Source organism: Rhynchophorus ferrugineus, unplaced genomic scaffold (genome assembly GCF_030347505.1).
Source record: "Rhynchophorus ferrugineus isolate W39M unplaced genomic scaffold, kcgeb_rfMv2 rfM13, whole genome shotgun sequence".
NCBI lineage: Eukaryota > Metazoa > Arthropoda > Insecta > Coleoptera > Curculionidae > Rhynchophorus > Rhynchophorus ferrugineus.
In genome coordinates, this window is record NW_027472592.1 from 3,961,130 (window position 1) to 3,985,795 (window position 24,666).

Sequence of the window (24,666 nt, forward strand, 5' to 3'; positions counted from 1 at the left end):
AACTTGGGCCAGAATTGTAAAATGGTCTTATGAATTAGCGATTTCGCTCCAATTCACATTCCAAGTAATATTCGGCATGCTAATTACGTTGCCGATTGCCAAATTGCATTATCTCTTATAGTTTCCGAGATATGGACAATCGAAATTTTACACCTTAGAGTCTACTTCTAACTGGGGTCAAAATTGTAAAATGGTCTTACGAATTAGCGATTTCGTTCCAATTCACATTCCAAGTAATATTCGGCATGCTAATTACGCTGCCGATTGCCAAATTGCATTATCTCTTATAGTTTCCGAGATATGGACAATCGAAATTTTACACCTTAGAGTCTGTTTCTAACTGGGGTCAAAATTGTAAAATGGTCTTACGAATTAGCGATTTCGTTCCAATTCACATTCCAAGTAATATTCGGCATGCTATTTACGCTGCCGATTGCCAAATTGCATTATCTCTTATAGTTTCCGAGATATGGACTATCGACATCTAACAATATAGGCTCTGCTTCTAACTTGGGCCAGAATTGTAAAATGGTCTTACGAATTAGCGATTTCGTTCCAATTCACATTCCAAGTAATATTCGGCATGCTAATTACGTTGCCGATTGCCAAATTGCATTATCTCTTATAGTTTCCGAGATATGGACTATCGACATCTGACAATATTGGCTCTGCTTCTAACTTGGGCCAGAATTGTGAAATGGTCTTATGAATTAGCGATTTCGTTCCAATTCACATTCCAAGTAATATTCGGCATGCTAATTACGCTGCCGATTGCCAAATTGCATTATCTCTTATAGTTTCCGAGATATTGACAATCGAAATTTTACACCTTAGAGTCTGCTTCTAACTGGGGTCAAAATTGTAAAATGGTCTTACGAATTAGCGATTTCGTTCCAATTCATATTCCAAGTAATATTCGGCATGCTATTTACGCTGCCGATTGCCAAATTGCATTATCTCTTATAGTTTCCGAGATATGGAATATCGACATCTGACAATATTGGCTCTGCTTCTAACTTGGGCCAGAATTGTAAAATGGTCTTACGAATTAGCGATTTCGTTCCAATTCACATTCCAAGTAATATTCGGCATGCTAATTACGTTGCCGATTGCCAAATTGCATTATCTCTTATAGTTTCCGAGATATGGAGTATCGACATCTGACAATATTGGCTCTGCTTCTAACTTGGGCCAGAATTGTAAAATGGTCTTATGAATTCGCGATTTCGCTCCAATTCACATTCCAAGTAATATTCGGCATGCTAATTACGTTGCCGATTGCCAAATTGCATTATCTCTTATAGTTTCCGAGATATGGACAATCGAAATTTTACACCTTAGAGTCTGTTTCTAACTTGGGCCAGAATTGTAAAATGGTCTTATGAATTAGCGATTTCGCTCCAATTCACATTCTAAGTAATATTCGGCATCCTAATTACGTTGCCGATTGCCAAATTGCATTATCTCTTATAGTTTCCGAGATATGGACTATCGACATCTAACAAAATTGGCTCTGCTTCTAACTTGGGCCAGAATTGTAAAATGGTCTTACGAATTAACGATTTCGTTCCAATTCATATTCCAAGTAATATTAGGCATGCTAATTACGTTGCCGATTGCCAAATTGAATTATCTCTTATAGTTTCCGAGATATGGACTATCGACATCTAACAATATTGGCTCTGCTTCTAACTTGGGCCAGAATTGTAAAATGGTCTTATGAATTAGCGATTTCGCTCCAATTCACATTCCAAGTAATATTCGGCATGCTAATTACGCTGCCGATTGCCAAATTGCATTATCTCTTATAGTTTCCGAGATATGGACTATCGACATCTAACAATATTGGCTCTGCTTCTAACTTGGGCCAGAATTGTAAAATGGTCTTATGAGTTAGCGATTTCGCTCCAATTCACATTCTAAGTAATATTCGGCATGCTAATTACGTTGCCGATTGCCAAATTGCATTATCTCTTATAGTTTCCGAGATATGGACAATCGAAATTTTACACCTTAGAGTCTGTTTCTAACTGGGATCAAAATTGTAAAATGGTCTTACGAATTAGCGATTTCGTTCCAATTCACATTCCAAGTAATACTCGGCATGCTAATTACGTTGCCGATTACCAAATTGCATTATCTCTTATAGTTTCCGAGATATGGACTATCGACATCTGAAAATATTGGCTCTGCTTCTAACTTGGGCCAGAATTGTAAAATGGTCTTATGAATTAGCGATTTCGCTCCAATTCACATTCTAAGTAATATTCGGCAACCTAATTACGTTGCCGATTGCCAAATGGCATTATCTCTTATAGTTTCCGAGATATGGACAATCGAAATTTTACACCTTAGAGTCTGTTTCTAACTGGGGTCAAAATTGTAAAATGGTCTTACGAATTAGCGATTTCGTTCCAATTCACATTCCAAGTAATATTCGGCATGCTAATTCCGCTGCCGATTGCCAAATTGCATTATCTCTTATAGTTTCCGAGATATGGACTATCGACATCTAACAAAATTGGCTCTGCTTCTAACTTGGGCTAGAATTGTAAAATGGTCTTACGAATTAACGATTTCGTTCCAATTCACATTCCAAATAATATTCGGCATGCTAATTACGTTGCCGATTGCCAAATTGCATTATCTCTTATAGTTTCCGAGATATGGACTATCGACATCTGACAATATTGGCTCTGCTTCTAACTTGGGTCAGAATTGTAAAATGGTCTTATGAATTAGCGATTTCGTTCCAATTCACATTCCAAGTAATATTCGGCATGCTAATTACGCTGCCGATTGCCAAATTGCATTATCTCTTATAGTTTCCGAGATATGGACAATCGAAATTTTACACCTTAGAATCTGTTTCTAACTGGGGTCACAATTGTAAAATGGTCTTACGAATTAGCGATTTCGTTCCAATTCACATTCCAAGTAATATTCGGCAAGCTATTTACGCTGCCGATTGCCAAATTGCATTATCTCTTATAGTTTCCGAGATATGGACTATCGACATCTAACAATATAGGCTCTGCTTCTAACTTGGGCCAGAATTGTAAAATGGTCTTATGAATTAGCGATTTCGCTCCAATTCACATTCCAAGTAATATTCGGCATGCTAATTACGCTGCCGATTGCCAAATTGCATTATCTCTTATAGTTTCCGAGATATGGACTATCGACATCTAACAATATTGGCTCTGCTTCTAACTTGGGCCAGAATTGTAAAATGGTCTTATGAGTTAGCGATTTCGCTCCAATTCACATTCTAAGTAATATTCGGCATGCTAATTACGTTGCCGATTGCCAAATTGCATTATCTCTTATAGTTTCCGAGATATGGACAATCGAAATTTTACACCTTAGAGTCTGTTTCTAACTGGGGTCAAAATTGTAAAATGGTCTTACGAATTAGCGATTTCGTTCCAATTCACATTCCAAGTAATACTCGGCATGCTAATTACGTTGCCGATTACCAAATTGCATTATCTCTTATAGTTTCCGAGATATGGACTATCGACATCTGAAAATATTGGCTCTGCTTCTAACTTGGGCCAGAATTGTAAAATGGTCTTATGAATTAGCGATTTCGCTCCAATTCACATTCCAAGTAATATTCGGCATGCTAATTACGCTGCCGATTGCCAAATTGCATTATCTCTTATAGTTTCCGAGATATGGACTATCGACATCAAACAATATAGGCTCTGCTTCTAACTTGGGCCAGAATTGTAAAATGGTCTTATGAATTAGCGATTTCGCTCCAATTCACATTCCAAGTAATATTCGGCATGCTAAATACGCTGCCGATTGCCAAATTGCATTATCTCTTATAGTTTCCGAGATATGGACTATCGACATCTAACAATATTGGCTCTGCTTCTAACTTGGGCCAGAATTGTAAAATGGTCTTATGTGTTAGCGATTTCGTTCCAATTCACATTCCAAGTAATACTCGGCATGCTAATTACGTTGCCGATTGCCAAATTGCATTATCTCTTATAGTTTCCGAGATATGGACTATCGACATCTAACAATATTGGCTCTGCTTCTAACTTGGGCCAGAATTGTAAAATGGTCTTATGAATTAGCGATTTCGCTCCAATTCACATTCCAAGTAATATTCGGCATGCTAATTACGCTGCAGATTGCCAAATTGCATTATCTCTTATAGTTTCCGAGATATGGACTATCGACATCTAACAATATTGGCTCTGCTTCTAACTTGGGCCAGAATTGTAAAATGGTCTTATGAGTTAGCGATTTCGCTCCAATTCACATTCTAAGTAATATTCGGCATGCTAATTACGTTGCCGATTGCCAAATTGCATTATCTCTTATAGTTTCCGAGATATTTACAATCGAAATTTTACACCTTAGAGTCTGTTTCTAACTGGGGTCAAAATTGTAAAATGGTCTTACGAATTAGCGATTTCGTTCCAATTCACATTCCAAGTAATACTCGGCATGCTAATTACGTTGCCGATTACCAAATTGCATTATCTCTTATAGTTTCCGAGATATGGACTATCGACATCTGAAAATATTGGCTCTGCTTCTAACTTGGGCCAGAATTGTAAAATGGTCTTATGAATTAGCGATTTCGCTCCAATTCACATTCTAAGTAATATTCGGCATCCTAATTACGTTGCCGATTGCCAAATTGCATTATCTCTTATAGTTTCCGAGATATGGACAATCGAAATTTTACACCTTAGAGTCTGTTTCTAACTGGGGTCAAAATTGTAAAATGGTCTTACGAATTAGCGATTTCGTTCCAATTCACATTCCAAGTAATATTCGACATGCTAATTACGCTGCCGATTGCCAAATTGCATTATCTCTTATAGTTTCCGAGATATGGACTATCGACATCTAACAAAATTGGCTCTGCTTCTAACTTGGGCCAGAATTGTAAAATGGTCTTACGAATTAACGATTTCGTTCCAATTCACATTCCAAGTAATATTCGGCATGCTAATTACGTTGCCGATTGCCAAATTGCATTATCTCTTATAGTTTCCGAGATATGGACTATCGACATCTGACAATATTGGCTCTGCTTCTAACTTGGGTCAGAATTGTAAAATGGTCTTATGAATTAGCGATTTCGTTCCAATTCACATTCCAAGTAATATTCGGCATGCTAATTACGCTGCCGATTGCCAAATTGCATTATCTCTTATAGTTTCCGAGATATGGACAATCGAAATTTTACACCTTAGAGTCTGTTTCTAACTGGGTCAAAATTGTAAAATGGTCTTACGAATTAGCGATTTCGTTCCAATTCACATTCCAAGTAATATTCGGCATGCTATTTACGCTGCCGATTGCCAAATTGCATTATCTCTTATAGTTTCCGAGATATGGACTATCGACATCTAACAATATAGGCTCTGCTTCTAACTTGGGCCAGAATTGTAAAATGGTCTTATGAATTAGCGATTTCGCTCCAATTCACATTCCAAGTAATATTCGGCATGCTAATTACGCTGCCGATTGCCAAATTGCATTATCTCTTATAGTTTCCGAGATATGGACTATCGACATCTAACAATATTGGCTCTGCTTCTAACTTGGGCCAGAATTGTAAAATGGTCTTATGAATTAGCGATTTCGCTCCAATTCACATTCCAAGTAATATTCGGCATGCTAAATACGCTGCCGATTGCCAAATTGCATTATCTCTTATAGTTTCCGAGATATGGACTATCGACATCTAACAATATTGGCTCTGCTTCTAACTTGGGCCAGAATTGTAAAATGGTCTTATGTGTTAGCGATTTCGTTCCAATTCACATTCCAAGTAATACTCGGCATGCTAATTACGTTGCCGATTGCCAAATTGCATTATCTCTTATAGTTTCCGAGATATGGACTATCGACATCTAACAATATTGGCTCTGCTTCTAACTTGGGCCAGAATTGTAAAATGGTCTTATGAGTTAGCGATTTCGCTCCAATTCACATTCTAAGTAATATTCGGCATGCTAATTACGTTGCCGATTGCCAAATTGCATTATCTCTTATAGTTTCCGAGATATTTACAATCGAAATTTTACACCTTAGAGTCTGTTTCTAACTGGGGTCAAAATTGTAAAATGGTCTTACGAATTAGCGATTTCGTTCCAATTCACATTCCAAGTAATACTCGGCATGCTAATTACGTTGCCGATTACCAAATTGCATTATCTCTTATAGTTTCCGAGATATGGACTATCGACATCTGAAAATATTGGCTCTGCTTCTAACTTGGGCCAGAATTGTAAAATGGTCTTATGAATTAGCGATTTCGCTCCAATTCACATTCTAAGTAATATTCGGCATCCTAATTACGTTGCCGATTGCCAAATTGCATTATCTCTTATAGTTTCCGAGATATGGACAATCGAAATTTTACACCTTAGAGTCTGTTTCTAACTGGGGTCAAAATTGTAAAATGGTCTTACGAATTAGCGATTTCGTTCCAATTCACATTCCAAGTAATATTCGACATGCTAATTACGCTGCCGATTGCCAAATTGCATTATCTCTTATAGTTTCCGAGATATGGACTATCGACATCTAACAAAATTGGCTCTGCTTCTAACTTGGGCCAGAATTGTAAAATGGTCTTACGAATTAACGATTTCGTTCCAATTCACATTCCAAGTAATATTCGGCATGCTAATTACGTTGCCGATTGCCAAATTGCATTATCTCTTATAGTTTCCGAGATATGGACTATCGACATCTGACAATATTGGCTCTGCTTCTAACTTGGGTCAGAATTGTAAAATGGTCTTATGAATTAGCGATTTCGTTCCAATTCACATTCCAAGTAATATTCGGCATGCTAATTACGCTGCCGATTGCCAAATTGCATTATCTCTTATAGTTTCCGAGATATGGACAATCGAAATTTTACACCTTAGAGTCTGTTTCTAACTGGGTCAAAATTGTAAAATGGTCTTACGAATTAGCGATTTCGTTCCAATTCACATTCCAAGTAATATTCGGCATGCTATTTACGCTGCCGATTGCCAAATTGCATTATCTCTTATAGTTTCCGAGATATGGACTATCGACATCTAACAATATAGGCTCTGCTTCTAACTTGGGCCAGAATTGTAAAATGGTCTTATGAATTAGCGATTTCGCTCCAATTCACATTCCAAGTAATATTCGGCATGCTAATTACGCTGCCGATTGCCAAATTGCATTATCTCTTATAGTTTCCGAGATATGGACTATCGACATCTAACAATATTGGCTCTGCTTCTAACTTGGGCCAGAATTGTAAAATGGTCTTATGAATTAGCGATTTCGCTCCAATTCACATTCCAAGTAATATTCTTCATGCTAAATACGCTGCCGATTGCCAAATTGCATTATCTCTTATAGTTTCCGAGATATGGACTATCGACATCTAACAATATTGGCTCTGCTTCTAACTTGGGCCAGAATTGTAAAATGGTCTTATGAGTTAGCGATTTCGCTCCAATTCACATTCTAAGTAATATTCGGCATGCTAATTACGTTGCCGATTGCCAAATTGCATTATCTCTTATAGTTTCCGAGATATGGACAATCGAAATTTTATACCTTAGAGTCTGTTTCTAACTGGGGTCAAAATTGTAAAATGGTCTTACGAATTAGCGATTTCGTTCCAATTCACATTCCAAGTAATACTCGGCATGCTAATTACGTTGCCGATTACCAAATTGCATTATCTCTTATAGTTTCCGAGATATGGACTATCGACATCTGAAAATATTGGCTCGGCTTCTAACTTGGGCCAGAATTGTAAAATGGTCTTATGAATTAGCGATTTCGCTCCAATTCACATTCTAAGTAATATTCGGCATCCTAATTACGTTGCCGATTGCCAAATTGCATTATCTCTTATAGTTTCCGAGATATGGACAATCGAAATTTTACACCTTAGAGTCTGTTTCTAACTGGGGTCAAAATTGTAAAATGGTCTTACGAGTTAGCGATTTCGTTCCAATTCACATTCCAAGTAATATTCGGCATGCTAATTACGCTGCCGATTGCCAAATTGCATTATCTCTTATAGTTTCCGAGATATGGACTATCGACATCTAACAAAATTGGCTCTGCTTCTAACTTGGGCCAGAATTGTAAAATGGTCTTACGAATTAACGATTTCGTTCCAATTCATATTCCAAGTAATATTAGGCATGCTAATTACGTTGCCGATTGCCAAATTGCATTATCTCTTATAGTTTCCGAGATATGGACAATCGAAATTTTACACCTTAGAGTCTGTTTCTAACTGGGGTCAAAATTGTAAAATGGTCTTACGAATTAGCGATTTCGTTCCAATTCACATTCCAAGTAATATTCGGCATGCTAATTACGCTGCCGATTGCCAAATTGCTTTATCTCTTATAGTTTCCGAGATGTGGACTATCGACATCTAACAAAATTGGCTCTGCTTCTAACTTGGGCCAGAATTGTAAAATGGTCTTACGAATTAACGATTTCGTTCCAATTCACATTCCAAGTAATATTCGGCATGCTAATTACGTTGCCGATTGCCAAATTGCATTATCTCTTATAGTTTCCGAGATATGGACTATCGACATCTGACAATATTGGCTCTGCTTCTAACTTGGGCCAGAATTGTAAAATGGTCTTATGAATTAGCGATTTCGTTCCAATTCACATTCCAAGTAATATTCGGCATGCTAATTACGCTGCCGATTGCCAAATTGCATTATCTCTTATAGTTTCCGAGATATGGACTATCGAAATTTTACACCTTAGAGTCTGTTTCTAACTGGGGTCAAAATTGTAAAATGGTCTTACGAATTAGCGATTTCGTTTTACTTCACATTCCAAATAATATTCGGCATGCTAATTACGCTGCCGATTGCCAAATTGCATTATCTCTTATAGTTTCCGAGATATGGACTATCGACATCTAACAATATTGGCTCTGCTTCTAACTTGGGCCAGAATTGTAAAATGGTCTTATGAATTAGCGATTTCGCTCCAATTCACATTCCAAGTAATATTCGGCATGCTAATTACGCTGCCGATTGCCAAATTGCATTATCTCTTATAGTTTCCGAGATATGGACTATCGCCATCTAACAATATTGGCTCTGCTTCTAACTTGGGCCAGAATTGTAAAATGGTCTTATGAGTTAGCGATTTCGCTCCAATTCACATTCTAAGTAATATTCGGCATGCTAGTTACGTTGCCGATTGCCAAATTGCATTATCTCTTATAGTTTCCGAGATATGGACAATCGAAATTTTACACCTTAGAGTCTGTTTCTAACTGGGGTCAAAATTGTAAAAAGGTCTTACGAATTAGCGATTTCGTTCCAATTCACATTCCAAGTAATATTCGGCATGCTAATTACGCTGCCGATTGCCAAATTGCATTATCTCTTATAGTTTCCGAGATATGGACTATCGACATCTAACAATATTGGCTCTGCTTCTAACTTGGGCCAGAATTGTAAAATGGTCTTATGAATTAGCGATTTCGCTCCAATTCACATTCCAAGTAATATTCGGCATGCTAATTACGCTGCCGATTGCCAAATTGCATTATCTCTTATAGTTTCCGAGATATGGACTATCGACATCTAACAATATTGGCTCTGCTTCTAACTTGGGCCAGAATTGTAAAATGGTCTTATGAGTTAGCGATTTCGCTCCAATTCACATTCTAAGTAATATTCGGCATGCTAATTACGTTGCCGATTGCCAAATTGCATTATCTCTTATAGTTTCCGAGATATGGATAATCGAAATTTTACACCTTAGAGTCTGTTTCTAACTGGGGTCAAAATTGTAAAATGGTCTTACGAATTAACGATTTCGTTCCAATTCACATTCCAAGTAATACTCGGCATGCTAATTACGTTGCCGATTGCCAAATTGCATTATCTCTTATAGTTTCCGAGATATGGACTATCGATATCTGAAAATATTGGCTCTGCTTCTAACTTGGGCCAGAATTGTAAAATGGTCTTATGAATTAGAGATTTCGCTCCAATTCACATTCTAAGTAATATTCGGCATCCTAATTACGTTGCCGATTGCCAAATTGCTTTATCTCTTATAGTTTCCGAGATATGGACAATCGAAATTTTACACCTTAGAGTCTGTTTCTAACTGGGGTCAAAATTGTAAAATGGTCTTACGAATTAGCGATTTCGTTCCCATTCACATTCCAAGTAATATTCGGCATGCTAATTACGCTGCCGATTGCCAAATTGCATTATCTCTAATAGTTTCCGAGATATGGACTATCGACATCTAACAAAATTGGCTCTGCTTCTAACTTGTTCCAGAATTGTAAAATGGTCTTACGAATTAACGATTTCGTTCCAATTCACATTCCAACTAATATTCGGCATGCTAATTACGTTGCCGATTGCCAAATTGCATTATCTCTTATAGTTTCCGAGGTATGGACAATCGAAATTCTACACCTTAGAGTCTGTTTCTAACTGGGGTCAAAATTGTAAAATGGTCTTACGAATTAGCGATTTCGTTCCAATTCACATTCCAAGTAATATTCGGCATGCTAATTACGTTGCCGATTGCCAAATTGCATTATCTCTTATAGTTTCCGAGATATGGACTATCGACATCTGACAATATTGGCTCTGCTTCTAACTTGGGCCAGAATTGTAAAATGGTCTTATGAATTAGCGATTTCGTTCCAATTCACATTCCAAGTAATATTCGGCATGCTAATTACGCTGCCGATTACCAAATTGCATTATCTCTTATAGTTTCCGAGATATGGACAATCGAAATTTTACACCTTAGAGTCTGTTTCTAACTGGGGTCAAAATTGTAAAATGGTCTTACGAATTAGCGATTTCGTTCCAATTCACATTCCAAGTAATATTCGGCATGCTATTTACGCTGCCGATTGCCAAATTGCATTATCTCTTATAGTTTCCGAGATATGGACTATCGACATCTAACAATATAGGCTCTGCTTCTAACTTGGGCCAGAATTGTAAAATGGTCTTATGAATTAGCGATTTCGCTCCAATTCACATTCCAAGTAATATTCGGCATGCTAATTACGCTGCCGTCTGTTTCTAACTGGGGTCAAAATTGTAAAATGGTCTTACGAATTAGCGATTTCGTTCCAATTCACATTCCAAGTAATACTCAGCATGCTAATTACGTTGCCGATTGCCAAATTGCATTATCTCTTATAGTTTCCGAGATATGGACTATCGACATCTAACAATATTGGCTCTGCTTCTAACTTGGGCCAGAATTGTAAAATGGTCTTATGAATTAGCGATTTCGCTCCAATTCACATTCCAAGTAATATTCGGCATGCTAATTACGCTGCAGATTGCCAAATTGCATTATCTCTTATAGTTTCCGAGATATGGACTATCGACATCTAACAATATTGGCTCTGCTTCTAACTTGGGCCAGGATTGTAAAATGGTCTTATGAGTTAACGATTTCGCTCCAATTCACATTCTAAGTAATATTCGGCATCCTAATTACGTTGCCGATTGCCAAATTGCATTATCTCTTATAGTTTCCGAGATATGGACAATCGAAATTTTACACCTTAGAGTCTGTTTCTAACTGGGGTCAAAATTGTAAAATGGTCTTACGAATTAGCGATTTCGTTCCAATTCACATTCCAAGTAATATTCGGCATGCTAATTACGCTGCCGATTGCCAAATTGCATTATCTCTTATAGTTTCCGAGATATGGACTATCGACATCTAACAAAATTGGCTCTGCTTCTAACTTGGGCCAGAATTGTAAAATGGTCTTACGAATTAACGATTTCGTTCCAATTCACATTCCAAGTAATATTCGGCATGCTAATTACGTTGCCGATTGCCAAATTGCATTATCTCTTATAGTTTCCGAGATATGGACTATCGACATCTGACAATATTGGCTCTGCTTCTAACTTGGGTCAGAATTGTAAAATGGTCTTATGAATTAGCGATTTCGTTCCAATTCACATTCCAAGTAATATTCGGCATGCTAATTACGCTGCCGATTGCCAAATTGCATTATCTCTTATAGTTTCCGAGATATGGACAATCGAAATTTTACACCTTAGAGTCTGTTTCTAACTGGGGTCAAAATTGTAAAATGGTCTTACGAATTAGCGATTTCGTTCCAATTCACATTCCAAGTAATATTCGGCATGCTAATTACGCTGCCGATTGCCAAATTGCATTATCTCTTATAGTTTCCGAGATATGGACTATCGACATCTAACAATATTGGCTCTGCTTCTAACTTGGGCCAGAATTGTAAAATGGTCTTATGAGTTAGCGATTTCGCTCCAATTCACATTCTAAGTAATATTCGGCATGCTAATTACGTTGCCGATTGCCAAATTGCATTATCTCTTATAGTTTCCGAGATATGGACAATCGAAATTTTACACCTTAGAGTCTGTTTCTAACTGGGGTCAAAATTGTAAAATGGTCTTACGAATTAGCGATTTCGTTCCAATTCACATTCCAAGTAATACTCGGCATGCTAATTACGTTGCCGATTACCAAATTGCATTATCTCTTATAGTTTCCGAGATATGGACTATCGACATCTGAAAATATTGGCTCTGCTTCTAACTTGGGCCAGAATTGTAAAATGGTCTTATGAGTTAGCGATTTCGCTCCAATTCACATTCTAAGTAATATTCGGCATGCTAATTACGTTGCCGATTGCCAAATTGCATTATCTCTTATAGTTTCCGAGATATGGACAATCGAAATTTTACACCTTAGAGTCTGTTTCTAACTGGGGTCAAAATTGTAAAATGGTCTTACGAATTAGCGATTTCGTTTTAATTCACATTCCAAATAATATTCGGCATGCTAATTACGCTGCCGATTGCCAAATTGCATTATCTCTTATAGTTTCCGAGATATGGACTATCGACATCTAACAAAATTGGCTCTGCTTCTAACTTGGGCCAGAATTGTAAAATGGTCTTACGAATTAACGATTTCGTTCCAATTCACATTCCAAGTAATATTCGGCATGCTAATTACGTTGCCGATTGCCAAATTGCATTATCTCTTATAGTTTCCGAGATATGGACTATCGACATCTGACAATATTGGCTCTGCTTCTAACTTGGGTCAGAATTGTAAAATGGTCTTATGAATTAGCGATTTCGTTCCAATTCACATTCCAAGTAATATTCGGCATGCTAATTACGCTGCCGATTGCCAAATTGCATTATCTATTATAGTTTCCGAGATATGGACAATCGAAATTTTACACCTTAGAGTCTGTTTCTAACTGGGGTCACAATTGTAAAATGGTCTTACGAATTAGCGATTTCGTTCCAATTCACATTCCAAGTAATATTCGGCATGCTATTTACGCTGCCAATTGCCAAATTGCATTATCTCTTATAGTTTCCGAGATATGGACTATCGACATCTAACAATATAGGCTCTGCTTCTAACTTGGGCCAGAATTGTAAAATGGTCTTATGAATTAGCGATTTCGCTCCAATTCACATTCCAAGTAATATTCGGCATGCTAATTACGCTGCCGATTGCCAAATTGCATTATCTCTTATAGTTTCCGAGATATGGACTATCGACATCTAACAATATTGGCTCTGCTTCTAACTTGGGCCAGAATTGTAAAATGGTCTTATGAGTTAGCGATTTCGCTCCAATTCACATTCTAAGTAATATTCGGCATGCTAATTACGTTGCCGATTGCCAAATTGCATTATCTCTTATAGTTTCCGAGATATGGACAATCGAAATTTTACACCTTAGAGTCTGTTTCTAACTGGGGTCAAAATTGTAAAATGGTCTTACGAATTAGCGATTTCGTTCCAATTCACATTCCAAGTAATACTCGGCATGCTAATTACGTTGCCGATTACCAAATTGCATTATCTCTTATAGTTTCCGAGATATGGACTATCGACATCTGAAAATATTGGCTCTGCTTCTAACTTGGGCCAGAATTGTAAAATGGTCTTATGAATTAGCGATTTCGCTCCAATTCACATTCTAAGTAATATTCGGCATCCTAATTACGTTGCCGATTGCCAAATTGCATTATCTCTTATAGTTTCCGAGATATGGACAATCGAAATTTTACACCTTAGAGTCTGTTTCTAACTGGGGTCAAAATTGTAAAATGGTCTTACGAATTAGCGATTTCGTTCCAATTCACATTCCAAGTAATATTCGGCATGCTAATTACGCTGCCGATTGCCAAATTGCATTATCTCTTATAGTTTCAGAGATATGGACAATCGACATCTAACAAAATTGGCTCTGCTTCTAACTTGGGCCAGAATTGTAAAATGGTCTTACGAATTAACGATTTCGTTCCAATTCACATTCCAAGTAATATTCGGCATGCTAATTACGTTGCCGATTGCCAAATTGCATTATCTCTTATAGTTTCCGAGATATGGACTATCGACATCTGACAATATTGGCTCTGCTTCTAACTTGGGTCAGAATTGTAAAATGGTCTTATGAATTAGCGATTTCGTTCCAATTCACATTCCAAGTAATATTCGGCATGCTAATTACGCTGCCGATTGCCAAATTGCATTATCTCTTATAGTTTCCGAGATATGGACAATCGAAATTTTACACCTTAGAGTCTGTTTCTAACTGGGGTCAAAATTGTAAAATGGTCTTACGAATTAGCGATTTCGTTCCAATTCACATTCCAAGTAATATTCGGCATGCTATTTACGCTGCCGATTGCCAAATTGCATTATCTCTTATAGTTTCCGAGATATGGACTATCGACATCTAACAATATAGGCTCTGCTTCTAACTTGGGCCAGAATTGTAAAATGGTCTTATGAATTAGCGATTTCGCTCCAATTCACATTCCAAGTAATATTCTTCATGCTAAATACGCTGCCGATTGCCAAATTGCATTATCTCTTATAGTTTCCGAGATATGGACTATCGACATCTAACAATATTGGCTCTGCTTCTAACTTGGGCCAGAATTGTAAAATGGTCTTATGAGTTAGCGATTTCACTCCAATTCACATTCTAAGTAATATTCGGCATGCTAATTACGTTGCCGATTGCCAAATTGCATTATCTCTTATAGTTTCCGAGATATGGACAATCGAAATTTTACACCTTAGAGTCTGTTTCTAACTGGGGTCAAAATTGTAAAATGGTCTTACGAATTAGCGATTTCGTTCCAATTCATATTCCAAGTAATACTCGGCATGCTAATTACGTTGCCGATTGCCAAATTGCATTATCTCTTATAGTTTCCGAGATATGGACTATCGACATCTAACAATATTGGCTCTGCTTCTAACTTGGGCCAGAATTGTAAAATGGTCTTATGAATTAGCGATTTCGCTCCAATTCACATTCCAAGTAATATTCGGCATGCTAATTACGCTGCAGATTGCCAAATTGCATTATCTCTTATAGTTTCCGAGATATGGACTATCGACATCTAACAATATTGGCTCTGCTTCTAACTTTGGCCAGAATTGTAAAATGGTCTTATGAGTTAGCGATTTCGCTCCAATTCACATTCTAAGTAATATTCGGCATGCTAATTACGTTGCCGATTGCCAAATTGCATTATCTCTTATAGTTTCCGAGATATGGACAATCGAAATTTTACACCTTAGAGTCTGTTTCTAACTGGGGTCAAAATTGTAAAATGGTCTTACGAATTAGCGATTTCGTTCCAATTCACATTCCAAGTAATACTCGGCATGCTAATTACGTTGCCGATTACCAAATTGCATTATCTCTTATAGTTTCCGAGATATGGACTATCGACATCTGAAAATATTGGCTCTGCTTCTAACTTGGGCCAGAATTGTAAAATGGTCTTATGAATTAGCGATTTCGCTTCAATTCACATTCTAAGTAATATTCGGCATCCTAATTACGTTGCCGATTGCCAAATTGCATTATCTCTTATAGTTTCCGAGATATGGACAATCGAAATTTTACACCTTAGAGTCTGTTTCTAACTGGGGTCAAAATTGTAAAATGGTCTTACGAATTAGCGATTTCGTTCCAATTCACATTCCAAGTAATATTCGGCATGCTATTTACGCTGCCGATTGCCAAATTGCATTATCTCTTATAGTTTCCGAGATATGGACTATCGACATCTAACAATATAGGCTCTGCTTCTAACTTGGGCCAGAATTGTAAAAGGGTCTTATGAATTAGCGATTTCGCTCCAATTCACAATCCAAGTAATATTCGGCATGCTAATTACGCTGCCGATTGCCAAATTGCATTATCTCTTATAGTTTCCGAGATATGGACTATCGACATCTAACAATATTGGCTCTGCTTCTAACTTGGGCCAGAATTGTAAAATGGTCTTATGAATTAGCGATTTCGCTCCAATTCACATTCCAAGTAATATTCTTCATGCTAAATACGCTGCCGATTGCCAAATTGCATTATCTCTTATAGTTTCCGAGATATGGACTATCGACATCTAACAATATTGGCTCTGCTTCTAACTTGGGCCAGAATTGTAAAATGGTCTTATGAGTTAGCGATTTCGCTCCAATTCACATTCTAAGTAATATTCGGCATGCTAATTACGTTGCCGATTGCCAAATTGCATTATCTCTTATAGTTTCCGAGATATGGACAATCGAAATTTTACACCTTAGAGTCTGTTTCTAACTGGGGTCAAAATTGTAAAATGGTCTTACGAATTAGCGATTTCGTTCCAATTCACATTCCAAGTAATACTCGGCATGCTAATTACGTTGCCGATTACCAAATTGCATTATCTCATATAGTTTCCGAGATATGGACTATCGACATCTGAAAATATTGGCTCTGCTTCTAACTTGGGCCAGAATTGTAAAATGGTCTTATGAATTAGCGATTTCGCTCCAATTCACATTCTAAGTAATATTCGGCATCCTAATTACGTTGCCGATTGCCAAATTGCATTATCTCTTATAGTTTCCGAGATATGGGCAATCGAAATTTTACACCTTAGAGTCTGTTTCTAACTGGGGTCAAAATTGTAAAATGGTCTTACGAATTAGCGATTTCGTTCCAATTCACATTCCAAGTAATACTCGGCATGCTAATTACGTTGCCGATTACCAAATTGCATTATCTCTTATAGTTTCCGAGATATGGACTATCGACATCTGAAAATATTGGCTCTGCTTCTAACTTGGGCCAGAATTGTAAAATGGTCTTATGAATTAGCGATTTCGCTCCAATTCACATTCTAAGTAATATTCGGCATCCTAATTACGTTGCCGATTGCCAAATTGCATTATCTCTTATAGTTTCCGAGATATGGGCAATCGAAATTTTACACCTTAGAGTCTGTTTCTAACTGGGGTCAAAATTGTAAAATGGTCTTACGAATTAGCGATTTCGTTCCAATTCACATTCCAAGTAATATTCGGCATGCTAATTACGCTGCCGATTGCCAAATTGCATTATCTCTTATAGTTTCCGAGATATGGACTATCGACATCTAACAATATTGGCTCTGCTTCTAACTTGGGCCAGAATTGTAAAATGGTCTTATGAATTAGCGATTTCGCTCCAATTCACATTCTAAGTAATATTCGGCATCCTAATTACGTTGCCGATTGCCAAATTGCATTATCTCTTATAGTTTCCGAGATATGGACAATCGAAATTTTACACCTTAGAGTCTGTTTCTAACTGGGGTGAAAATTGTAAAATGGTCTTACGAATTAGCGATTTCGTTCCAATTCACATTCCAAGTAATATTCGGCATGCTAATTACGCTGCCGATTGCCAAATTGCATTATCTCTTATAGTTTCCGAGATGTGGACTATCGACATCTAACAAAATTGGCTCTACTTCTAACTTGGGCCAGAATTGTAAAATGGTCTTACGAATTAACGATTTCGTTCCAATTCACATTCCAAGTAATATTCGGCATGCTAATTACGTTGCCGATTGCCAAATTGCATTATCTCTTATAGTTTCCGAGATATGGACTATCGACATCTGACAATATTGGCTCTGCTTCTAACTTGGGCCAGAATTGCAAAATGTTCTTATGAATTAGCGATTTCGTTCCAATTCACATTCCAAGTAATATTCGGCATGCTAATTACGCTGCCGATTGCCAAATTGCATTATCTCTTATAGTTTCCGAGATATGGACTATCGAAATTTTACACCTTAGAGTCTGTTTCTAACTGGGGTCAAAATTGTAAAATGGTCTTACGAATTAGCGATTTGGTTTTAATTCACATTCCAAATAATATTCGGCATGCTAATTACGCTGCCGATTGCCAAATTGCATTATCTCTTATAGTTTCCGAGATATGGACTATCGACATCTAACAATATTGGCTCTGCTTCTAACTTGGGCCAGAATTGTAAAATGGTCTTATGAATTAGCGATTTCGCTCCAATTCACATTCCAAGTAATATTCGGCATGCTAATTACGCTGCCGATTGCCAAATTGCATTATCTCTTATAGTTTCCGAGATATGGACTATCGACATCTAACAATATTGGCTCTGCTTCTAACTTGGGCCAGAATTGTAAAATGGTCTTATGAGTTAGCGATTTCGCTCCAATTCACATTCTAAGTAATATTCGGCATGCTAATTACGTTGCCGATTGCCAAATTGCATTATCTCTTATAGTTTCCGAGATATGGACAATCGAAATTTTACACCTTAGAGTCTGTTTCTAACTGGGGTCAAAATTGTAAAATGGTCTTACGAATTAGCGATTTCGTTCCAATTCACATTCCAAGTAATACTCGGCATGCTAATTACGTTGCCGATTACCAAATTGCATTATCTCTTATAGTTTCCGAGATATGGACTATCGACATCTGAAAATATTGGCTCTGCTTCTAACTTGGGCCAGAATTGTAAAATGGTCTTATGAATTAGCGATTTCGCTCCAATTCACATTCTAAGTAATATTCGGCATCCTAATTACGTTGCCGATTGCCAAATTGCATTATCTCTTATAGTTTCCGAGATATGGACAATCGAAATTTTACACCTTAGAGTCTGTTTCTAACTGGGGTCAAAATTGTAAAATGGTCTTACGAATTAGCGATTTCGTTCCAATTCACATTCCAAGTAATATTCGGCATGCTAATTACGCTGCCGATTGCCAAATTGCATTATCTCTTATAGTTTCCGAGATATGGACAATCGACATCTAACAAAATTGGCTCTGCTTCTAAATTGGGCCAGAATTGTAAAATGGTCTTACGAATTAACGATTTCGTTCCAATTCACATTCCAAGTAATATTCGGCATGCTAATTACGTTGCCGATTGCCAAATTGCATTATCTCTTATAGTTTCCGAGATATGGACTATCGACATCTGACAATATTGGCTCTGCTTCTAACTTGGGTCAGAATTGTAAAATGGTCTTATGAATTAGCGATTTCGTTCCAATTCACATTCCAAGTAATATTCGGCATGCTAATTACGCTGCCGATTGCCAAATTGCATTATCTCTTATAGTTTCCGAGATATGGACAATCGAAATTTTACACCTTAGAGTCTGTTTCTAACTGGGGTCAAAATTGTAAAATGGTCTTACGAATTAGCGATTTCGTTCCAATTCACATTCCAAGTAATATTCGGCATGCTATTTACGCTGCCGATTGCCAAATTGCATTATCTCTTATAGTTTCCGAGATATGGACTATCGACATCTAACAATATAGGCTCTGCTTCTAACTTGGGCCAGAATTGTAAAATGGTCTTATGAATTAGCGATTTCGCTTCAATTCACATTCCAAGTAATATTCGGCATGCTAATTACGCTGCCGATTGCCAAATTGCATTATCTCTTATAGTTTCCGAGATATGGACTATCGACATCTAACAATATTGGCTCTGCTTCTAACTTGGGCCAGAATTGTAAAATGGTCTTATGAATTAGCGATTTCGCTCCAATTCACATTCCAAGTAACATTCTTCATGCTAAATACGCTGCCGATTGCCAAATTGCATTATCTCTTATAGTTTCCGAGATATGGACTATCGACATCTAACAATATTGGCTCTGCTTCTAACTTGGGCCAGAATTGTAAAATGGTCTTATGAGTTAGCGATTTCGCTCCAATTCACATTCTAAGTAATATTCGGCATGCTAATTACGTTGCCGATTGCCAAATTGCATTATCTCTTATAGTTTCCGAGATATGGACAATCGAAATTTTACACCTTAGAGTCTGTTTCTAACTGGGGTCAAAATTGTAAAATGGTCTTACGAATTAGCGATTTCGTTCCAATTCATATTCCAAGTAATACTCGGCATGCTAATTACGTTGCCGATTGCCAAATTGCATTATCTCTTATAGTTTCCGAGATATGGACTATCGACATCTAACAATATTGGCTCTGCTTCTAACTTGGGCCAGAATTGTAAAATGGTCTTATGAATTAGCGATTTCGCTCCAATTCACATTCCAAGTAATATATGGCATGCTAATTACGCTGCAGATTGCCAAATTGCATTATCTCTTATAGTTTCCGAGATATGGACTATCGACATCTAACAATATTGGCTCTGCTTCTAACTTTGGCCAGAATTGTAAAATGGTCTTATGAGTTAGCGATTTCGCTCCAATTCACATTCTAAGTAATATTCGGCATGCTAATTACGTTGCCGATTGCCAAATTGCATTATCTCTTATAGTTTCCGAGATATGGACAATCGAAATTTTACACCTTAGAGTCTGTTTCTAACTGGGGTCAAAATTGTAAAATGGTCTTACGAATTAGCGATTTCGTTCCAATTCACATTCCAAGTAATACTCGGCATGCTAATTACGTTGCCGATTACCAAATTGCATTATCTCTTATAGTTTCCGAGATATGGACTATCGACATCTGAAAATATTGGCTCTGCTTCTAACTTGGGCCAGAATTGTAAAATGGATTTATGAATTAGCGATTTCGCTCCAATTCACATTCTAAGTAATATTCGGCATCCTAATTACGTTGCCGATTGCCAAATTGCATTATCTCTTATAGTTTCCGAGATATGGACAATCGAAATTTTACACCTTAGAGTCTGTTTCTAACTGGGGTCAAAATTGTAAAATGGTCTTACGAATTAGCGATTTCGTTCCAATTCACATTCCAAGTAATATTCGGCATGCTAATTACGCTGCCGATTGCCAAATTGCATTATCTCTTATAGTTTCCGAGATATGGACTATCGACATCTAACAAAATTGGCTCTGCTTCTAACTTGGCCCAGAATTGTAAAATGGTCTTACGAATTAACGATTTCGTTCCAATTCACATTCCAAGTAATATTCGGCATGCTAATTACGTTGCCGATTGCCAAATTGCATTAACTCTTATAGTTTCCGAGATATGGACTATCGACATCTGACAATATTGGCTCTGCTTCTAACTTGGGTCAGAATTGTAAAATGGTCTTATGAATTAGCGATTTCGTTCCAATTCACATTCCAAGTAATATTCAGCATGCTAATTACGCTGCCGATTGCCAAATTGCATTATCTCTTATAGTTTCCGAGATATGGACAATCGAAATTTTACACCTTAGAGTCTGTTTCTAACTGGGGTCAAAATTGTAAAATGGTCTTACGAATTAGCGATTTCGTTCCAATTCACATTCCAAGTAATATTCGGCATGCTATTTACGCTGCCGATTGCCAAATTGCATTATCTCTTATAGTTTCCGAGATATGGACTATCGACATCTAACAATATAGGCTCTGCTTCTAACTTGGGCCAGAATTGTAAAATGGTCTTATGAATTAGCGATTTCGCTCCAATTCACATTCCAAGTAATATTCGGCATGCTAATTACGCTGCCGATTGCCAAATTGCATTATCTCTTATAGTTTCCGAGATATGGACTATCGACATCTAACAATATTGGCTCTGCTTCTAACTTGGGCCAGAATTGTAAAATGGTCTTATGAATTAGCGATTTCGCTCCAATTCACATTCCAAGTAATATTCTTCATGCTAAATACGCTGCCGATTGCCAAATTGCATTATCTCTTATAGTTTCCGAGATATGGACTATCGACATCTAACAATATTGGCTCTGCTTCTAACTTGGGCCAGAATTGTAAAATGGTCTTATGAGTTAGCGATTTCGCTCCAATTCACATTATAAGTAATATTCGGCATGCTAATTACGTTGCCGATTGCCAAATTGCATTATCTCTTATAGTTTCCGAGATATGGACAATCGAAATTTTACACCTTAGAGTCTGTTTCTAACTGGGGTCAAAATTGTAAAATGGTCTTACGAATTAGCGATTTCGTTCCAATTCACATTCCAAGTAATACTCGGCATGCTAATTACGTTGCCGATTACCAAATTGCATTATCTCATATAGTTTCCGAGATATGGACTATCGACATCTGAAAATATTGGCTCTGCTTCTAACTTGGGCCAGAATTGTAAAATGGTCTTATGAATTAGCGATTTCGCTCCAATTCACATTCTAAGTAATATTCGGCATCCTAATTACGTTGCCGATTGCCAAATTGCATTATCTCTTATAGTTTCCGAGATATGGGCAATCGAAATTTTACACCTTAGAGTCTGTTTCTAACTGGGGTCAAAATTGTAAAATGGTCTTACGAATTAGCGATTTCGTTCCAATTCACATTCCAAGTAATACTCGGCATGCTAATTACGTTGCCGATTACCAAATTGCATTATCTCTTATAGTTTCCGAGATATGGACTATCGACATCTGAAAATATTGGCTCTGCTTCTAACTTGGGCCAGAATTGTAAAATGGTCTTATGAATTAGCGATTTCGCTCCAATTCACATTCTAAGTAATATTCGGCATCCTAATTACGTTGCCGATTGCCAAATTGCATTATCTCTTATAGTTTCCGAGATATGGGCAATCGAAATTTTACACCTTAGAGTCTGTTTCTAACTGGGGTCAAAATTGTAAAATGGTCTTACGAATTAGCGATTTCGTTCCAATTCACATTCCAAGTAATATTCGGCATGCTAATTACGCTGCCGATTGCCAAATTGCATTATCTCTTATAGTTTCCGAGATATGGACTATCGACATCTAACAATATTGGCTCTGCTTCTAACTTGGGCCAGAATTGTAAAATGGTCTAATGAATTAGCGATTTCGCTCCAATTCACATTCTAAGTAATATTCGGCATCCTAATTACGTTGCCGATTGCCAAATTGCATTATCTCTTATAGTTTCCGAGATATGGACAATCGAAATTTTACACCTTAGAGTCTGTTTCTAACTGGGGTCAAAATTGTAAAATGGTCTTACGAATTAGCGATTTCGTTCCAATTCACATTCCAAGTAATATTCGGCATGCTAATTACGCTGCCGATTGCCAAATTGCATTATCTCTTATAGTTTCCGAGATGTGGACTATCGACATCTAACAAAATTGGCTCTACTTCTAACTTGGGCCAGAATTGTAAAATGGTCTTACGAATTAACGATTTCGTTCCAATTCACATTCCAAGTAATATTCGGCATGCTAATTACGTTGCCGATTGCCAAATTGCATTATCTCTTATAGTTTCCGAGATATGGACTATCGACATCTGACAATATTGGCTCTGCTTCTAACTTGGGCCAGAATTGTAAAATGGTCTTATGAATTAGCGATTTCGTTCCAATTCACATTCCAAGTAATATTCGGCATGCTAATTACGCTGCCGATTGCCAAATTGCATTATCTCTTATAGTTTCCGAGATATGGACAATCGAAATTTTACACCTTAGAGTCTGTTTCTAACTGGGGTAAAAATTGTAAAATGGTCTTACGAATTAGCGATTTCGTTCCAATTCACATTCCAAGTAATATTCGGCATGCTATTTACGCTGCCGATTGCCAAATTGCATTATCTCTTATAGTTTCCGAGATATGGACTAACGACATCTAACAATATAGGCTCTGCTTCTAACTTGGGCCAGAATTGTAAAATGGTCTTATGAATTAGCGATTTCGCTTCAATTCACATTCCAAGTAATATTCGGCATGCTAATTACGCTGCCGATTGCCAAATTGCATTATCTCTTATAGTTTCCGAGATATGGACTATCGACATCTAACAATATTGGCTCTGCTTCTAACTTGGGCCAGAATTGTAAAATGGTCTTATGAATTAGCGATTTCGCTCCAATTCACATTCCAAGTAATATTCTTCATGCTAAATACGCTGCCGATTGCCAAATTGCATTATCTCTTATAGTTTCCGAGATATGGACTATCGACATCTAACAATATTGGCTCTGCTTCTAACTTGGGCCAGAATTGTAAAATGGTCTTATGAGTTAGCGATTTCGCTCCAATTCACATTCTAAGTAATATTCGGCATGCTAATTACGTTGCCGATTGCCAAATTGCATTATCTCTTATAGTTTCCGAGATATGGACAATCGAAATTTTACACCTTAGAGTCTGTTTCTAACTGGGGTCAAAATTGTAAAATGGTCTTACTAATTAGCGATTTCGTTCCAATTCATATTCCAAGTAATACTCGGCATGCTAATTACGTTGCCGATTGCCAAATTGCATTATCTCTTATAGTTTCCGAGATATGGACTATCGACATCTAACAATATTGGCTCTGCTTCTAACTTGGGCCAGAATTGTAAAATGGTCTTATGAATTAGCGATTTCGCTCCAATTCACATT